This window comes from Pimephales promelas, chromosome 17 (genome assembly GCF_988280905.1).
Source record: "Pimephales promelas chromosome 17, fPimPro1.hap1.1, whole genome shotgun sequence".
Classification (NCBI taxonomy): Eukaryota; Metazoa; Chordata; class Actinopteri; order Cypriniformes; family Leuciscidae; genus Pimephales; species Pimephales promelas.
In genome coordinates, this window is record NC_142785.1 from 21,399,163 (window position 1) to 21,405,162 (window position 6,000).

General features: G+C 39.6%; 1 long non-coding RNA gene across 1 annotated transcript; it reads left to right on the forward strand.

Annotated features, from left to right (window-relative positions):
- The first annotated feature begins 2,009 nt into the window (after positions 1–2,009).
- LOC148971515 (uncharacterized) lies at positions 2,010–2,766 on the forward strand. Its single transcript, XR_016147188.1, has 3 exons — positions 2,010–2,088; positions 2,217–2,307; positions 2,394–2,766. It is a non-coding gene; the product is annotated as an uncharacterized LOC148971515 (long non-coding RNA).
- Positions 2,767–6,000: the final 3,234 nt, after the last annotated feature.

Sequence of the window (6,000 nt, forward strand, 5' to 3'; positions counted from 1 at the left end):
AATCTGGTCATATTAGAGTCATTTTCTGTGTGCATATTTCTTTTTTTAGAAAAAAAACTTGAACATTGTAACATTACAACTTTAATCGTAAGGTTTTTCTTTTATATTGCACATTTGTTTATTCATAACAAAATAAACCTAGGTATCAATCAATGCATTCATGTTAGAGTCATTTCCTGTGTGTGTTTTCTTGTATTTTTCCAGTACTGGCAGGACGGTTGCCAGCAAGTCACTGTATTTCGATTTCCAGTAACTCTAGCTAGTCCAAGGCCGAAAAAAGGTCCATTCTGTCCTTGGGCCATGGACAAAGGGGCGTGGGTTGGCGGACGAGTGCGCCGGCCCCCCGAAATTTTTGGAGAAAGGTGCGAGGTGAGCCGACGGGAGGAGCCCGAAGTTTCGGGACCCCCGACTCAGTTCCGCAAAGGCCCCCTCGGTGGAGCCACCCTCGAAACGTCCCACGAACCCACTATTTGTCCAACAGACCACCGCTTCCACAGGGCGACCGGCCCCCCCCGCCCACTGACACACCCCCGTCCCACAAACCCACTATTTGTCCAATAACCCACTATATTTGCCAAATGTCACGGGACCACCCCCCGCCCACTCCAGGGCCACGACCCTGTCCCACAAACCCACTATTTGTCCAATAACCCACTATATTTGCCAAATGTCACGGGACCACCCCCCGCCCACTCCAGGGCCACGCCCCTGTCCCACAAACCCACTATTTGTCCAATAACCCACTATATTTACCAAATGTCCTGGGACCACTCCCGGGCCTGAGATATTGAGATCCCACGTAGCATTTATGCCATTATAAATATCTCAATATCTTAGCTCTGGAAAGGTCTAGAGCCTCCATTTTTGCACTCAGGCCTAAGTCCCATTGCCCTCTATCAGAATCCAGAGTTTCAAGAAGATTGGAGAAACTTATTTTTTCGCACAAAAAAGAAAAAGACAGGGGTAACACTGTCTTTTTTTTTTTTTTTTTTTTTGGGTCGAAATTTTGAGTTTCTCTGATCTTTTTGAAACTCTGGATTCTAATAGAGGGCCATGGGACTTGGACCTGAGTACAAAAATGGAGGCTCTAGACCCTTCCAGAGCTGAGATATTGAGATCCCACATAGCATTTATGTTATTATAAATATCTCAATATCCCAGCTCTGGAAGGGCCTAGAGCCTCCATTTTTGCACTCAGGCCTAAGTCCCATGACCCTCTATCAGAATTCAGAGTTTCAAGAAGATTGGAGAAACTTTTTTGGGGGGGGTCGAAATTTTGAGTTTCTCCGATCTTCTTGAAACTTTGGATTCTGATAGAGGGCCATGGGACTTGGACCTGAGTACAAAAATGGAGGCTCTAGACCCTTCCAGAGCTGAGATATTGAGATCCCATGTAGCATTTATGCTATTATAAATATCTCAATATCCCAGCTCTGGAAGGGTCTAGAGCCTCCATTTTTGCACTCAGGCCTAAGTCCCATGGCCCTTTATCAGAATCCAGAGTTTCAAGAAGATTGGAGAAACTTAGTTTTTCGCACCAAAAAAAAAAAAAAACAAAAAAAAACGACAGGGGTAACACTGTCGTTTTTTTTGTTGTTGTTTTTTTTTGGGGGGGGGGGGGGGTCGAAATTTTGAGTTTCTCTGATCTTCTTGAAACTCTGGATTCTGATAGAGGGACATGGGACTTGGACCTGAGTGCAAAAATGGAGGCTCTAGACCCTTCCAGAGCTGAGATATTGAGATCCCACGTAGCATTTATGCCATTGTAAATTTCTCAATATCTCAGGTCTGGAAGGGTCTAGAGCCTCCATTTTTGCACTCAGGCCTAAGTCCCATGGCCCTCTATCAGAATCCAGAGTTTTATATATATATATTTGTATATATTTGTCCCTTATTAGTGTTGATGTGTTGAGGAACATTTAAGTTGGATTAAAAGTGAGTTAACACATCAACCTCAGCATGTAAATGTAGTGTTGAGCTCATAATGTGCATCTTGTCTGTATGTTACAGGGACAGAAGAACACGCGTGTGTTTATCCGGTGGAGAGAGGCTCATCATGATGCTGAATGCTGTCATCAATGGCTCTGAGTGAGTATACTACAGAAATGGATAATAAAATCTATTAAATGTTTAGTAGTTTATTTGAATGATTGCAATTTCAAACTGAGAAATTACAACAACACCTTTCTGAGTCTTGATTTCTGCATTTGCTGCAGAGCTTTTGTGGTGAAGCAGAACCTGCAAGGAAAGATGATGGCAGCATTTGTTGGGGGAAAAAAGGTTTCAGGGATTTTACTCAAATATAAAGTAAGGCTATTTTTAATACATAAATCAAATGACATTGTGCTGTTAAAATGACTGCTTTTGTGTAATGTTTATGAGCATTTTTGTAGGATCTGAAAAGTCTGCAGACTGGTGTGAGCACTGAGGATGAGGAGCCCAGAGCTGCATCCTGGAAGTGGTGCCATGGATGAGTTCCTCCATCACTCCACCTGCCCTTATGAGTCCCTCCATCTGTCCACCTCTTCTTATGAGTTCCTCCATCACTCCACCGGCCCTTACGAGACCCTCTATCGCTCCACCTGCCCTTATTGCCTCAGATTGTGAAGCGCAGCGCAGCAACAAGCTTCGGCACAAAGGCACAGTCCCCTCTGGTGAATTATTCAGAATAAAGCCGCGGAATGGGTTGGCAGTAGGATGTGGTGTTCGGCGGTTGTAAATACATGCTTTTAGTTTGAATAAAGCTTTATTTCATGTGTTGTTGACTTGTATATGAAGAGTTCAGATGCAAAAGCCTCTAAATGCCATTTGAAATTTTCTTCTTTAATGATGATTTTTATCAAACTTGTATATTTAAAGTCCCCGTGAAATCAAAATTGAACCTATTTACTTTGTTAGCGCATATTACCAGTCTTGTGGTGAACAATTAATCCGTGCAAGTAAATATATATTAAAAAAATGTTTACCTTGGTAATCTTTAATCAAAATCTGAAAAGTTACTTCCGGTCTGGAACGGTTTCTTTTTCTGATGACGTAGGTTTCACAGCTTGGGTGGGGAAATGCTTAACCACTCCCCTCAAACCGTTAGTTTGCTATGAGCGAGAGATGGAGAGGAGGAGCGCTAGAGTAAAACCCTGCCCTCTGTTCAATATTCCGTTTCACTTGGAAATGCGTCACAGCACTGGCGAAAAATCGTTTGCAACTTCCGGTTCACGGGGACTTTAAGTTCAGTAATTTCACTTAAATAACATTTAATAGGTAATTATCATTGCCATTTAAGTGAAATTACTGAACTTAAATATACAAGTTTGATAAAAATCATCATTAAAGAAGAAAATTTCAAATGGCATTTAGAGGTTTTTGCATCTGAACTCTTCATATGCATTTGTTTATTGTGATGGTTACCTTTATTTGTTCTTTTACTCATTTATTCATGTTTCTTATTGTTGTCAGTATATAATTATTTAATTAATGTATTCATTAATTCATCGATTGACTGACAATTGAGCTGTTTCACTGCATTTAGCAATATAAATGAATTAATGCATAACTCTCATATAACAAAACAAATTACATTTAGCTTGTTTTATTAAATTATATTTTTAGTATATAAAAAAGTTATATAATTAAGTATTGGTCAGCATTTAATATTATTATTTTTTGCAGACATTACAACCACAGAGGAAAACTGTTCTAGGTTGTGCTGTCAAGTTACTGATGTTATGAAGTGTTAGTGCACCTGTCGCTCATATAATTTAAACGTATTACATGCAAGATCATGGAACTAGACTATAGTTTATGTAACAATCATAATGACAAAACAGAAAATATAAAGATCATTGGTTCGTGTACATCATAATATGACATAAAATTATATTTATACACAGGAAAAAAGAACAAAAAAAGGCTAAATTTATACTTCATAATACATAAAAAAGTTGTTGTTATATATCTGAGGGATGAAACGAGGTAAATTCATGGAGAAAAAGAGGAAAACTTAAAGAAGAAACTTTTTGGGTATAAAATAAAGAAATTAACAACATAATCAAGAGATGATGATTTTGGGGTTTCTTAATAAAAAAAAATATCGTAATAAGAATAACACTGTTGGTCACATTAGTAGGGTTTAAAATAGAACAACTTAAATCAACCCTAAATGTATTCGCAAAATAAATGGGCAGCTGTTTCCTCAACAATACCACAACAAAATATATTTATAGATAGATGAATTAAACGTATCGTGTTGCGCTTGTGATAACGCGTAGTAGGTCACATGATAACGTCAACGTGGCAGATGTCCGGTTCGCATTCATACTCAACGAGATTTGGCTATAAAGTACCTACTCTTTTAGTGCTCGATGAGTAAGTACTTATTGAAAATAGGTACCTACTCATTGATGCGGTTTGGAACGCAGCCATTGAGATACCACGTAGCATTTATGGTATTATAAATATCTCAATATCACTCAGTAGACCTGAGTGCAAAAATTGAGTCTCTTGACCCTTCCAGAGCTGAGATATTGAGATCCCACGTAGCATGTATGCCATTATAAATATCTCAATATCTCAGCTCTGGAAGGGTCTAGAGCCTCCATTTTTGCACTCAGGTCTAAGTCTCATGGCCCTCTATCATAATCCAGAGTTTTGGGAAGATTGGAGAAACTTAATTTTTCGCCCGAAAAAAAAACAAAAAACCGTAAGGTGTACCACTGTCGTTTTTTTTTTTCGGGCCAAATTTTTGAGTTTCGATATCTCAGGTCTGGAAGGGGCTAGAGCCTCAATTTTTGCACTCAGGTCTAAGTGTCATGGCCCTCTATCGTAATCCAGAGATTTGAGAAGATTGGAGAAACTTAATTTTTCGCCCGAAAAAAAAAAAACGTAAGGGGTACCACTGTCGTTTTTTTTTTCGGACCGAATTTTTTACTCTGATATCTCAGCTCTGGAAGGGGCTAGAGTCTCCATTTTTGCACTCAGGTCTAAGTCTCATGGCCCTCTATCAGAATCCAGAGTTTTGGGAAGATTGGAGAAACTTAATTTTTCGCCCGAAAAAAAAAAACGTAAGGGGTACCACTGTCATTTTTTTTTTTCGGGCCGAATTTTTGAGTTTCGATATCTCAGCTCTGGAAGGGGCTAGAGCCTCCATTTTTGCACTCATGTCTAAGTCTCATGGCCCTCTATCAGAATCCAGAGTTTTGGGAAGATTGGAGAAACGTAATTTTTCGCCTGAAAAAAACAAAACGTAAGGGGTACCACTGTCGTTTTTTTTTTCGGGCCGAATTTTTGAGTTTCGATATCTCAGCTCTGGTAGGGGCTAGAGCCTCCATTTTTGCACTCAGGTCTAAGTCTCATGGCCCTCTATCAGAATCCAGAGTTTTGGGAAGATTGGAGAAACTTAATTTTTCGCCTGAAAAAAAAAACCGTAAGGGGTACCACTGTCGTTTTTTTTCGTGCAGAATTTTTGAGTTTCGATATCTCAGCTTTGGAAGGGGCTAGAGCCTCCATTTTTGCACTCAGGTCTAAGTCTCATGGCCCTCTATCAGAATCCAGAGTTTTGAGAAGATTGGAGAAACTTAATTTTCGTCCGAAAAAAAAAAAACCGTAAGGGGTACCACTGTCGTTTTTTTTTTCGTGCCGAATTTTTGAGTTTCGATATCTCAGCTCTGGTAGGGGCTAGAGCCTCCATTTTTGCACTCAGGTCTAAGTCTCATGGCCCTCTATCAGAATCCAGAGTTTTGGGAAGATTGGAGAAACTTAAATTTCGTCCGAAAAAAAAAAAACGTAAGGGGTACCACTGTCGTTTTTTTTTTCGTGCCGAATTTTTTGAGTTTCGATATCTCAGCTCTGGTAGGGGCTAGAGCCTCCATTTTTGCACTCAGGTCTAAGTCTCATGGCCCTCTATCAGAATCCAGAGTTTTGGGAAGATTGGAGAAACGTAATTTTTCACCTGAAAAAAAAAAAAAACGTAAGGGGTACCACTGTCGTTTTTTTTTTTTTTCGGGC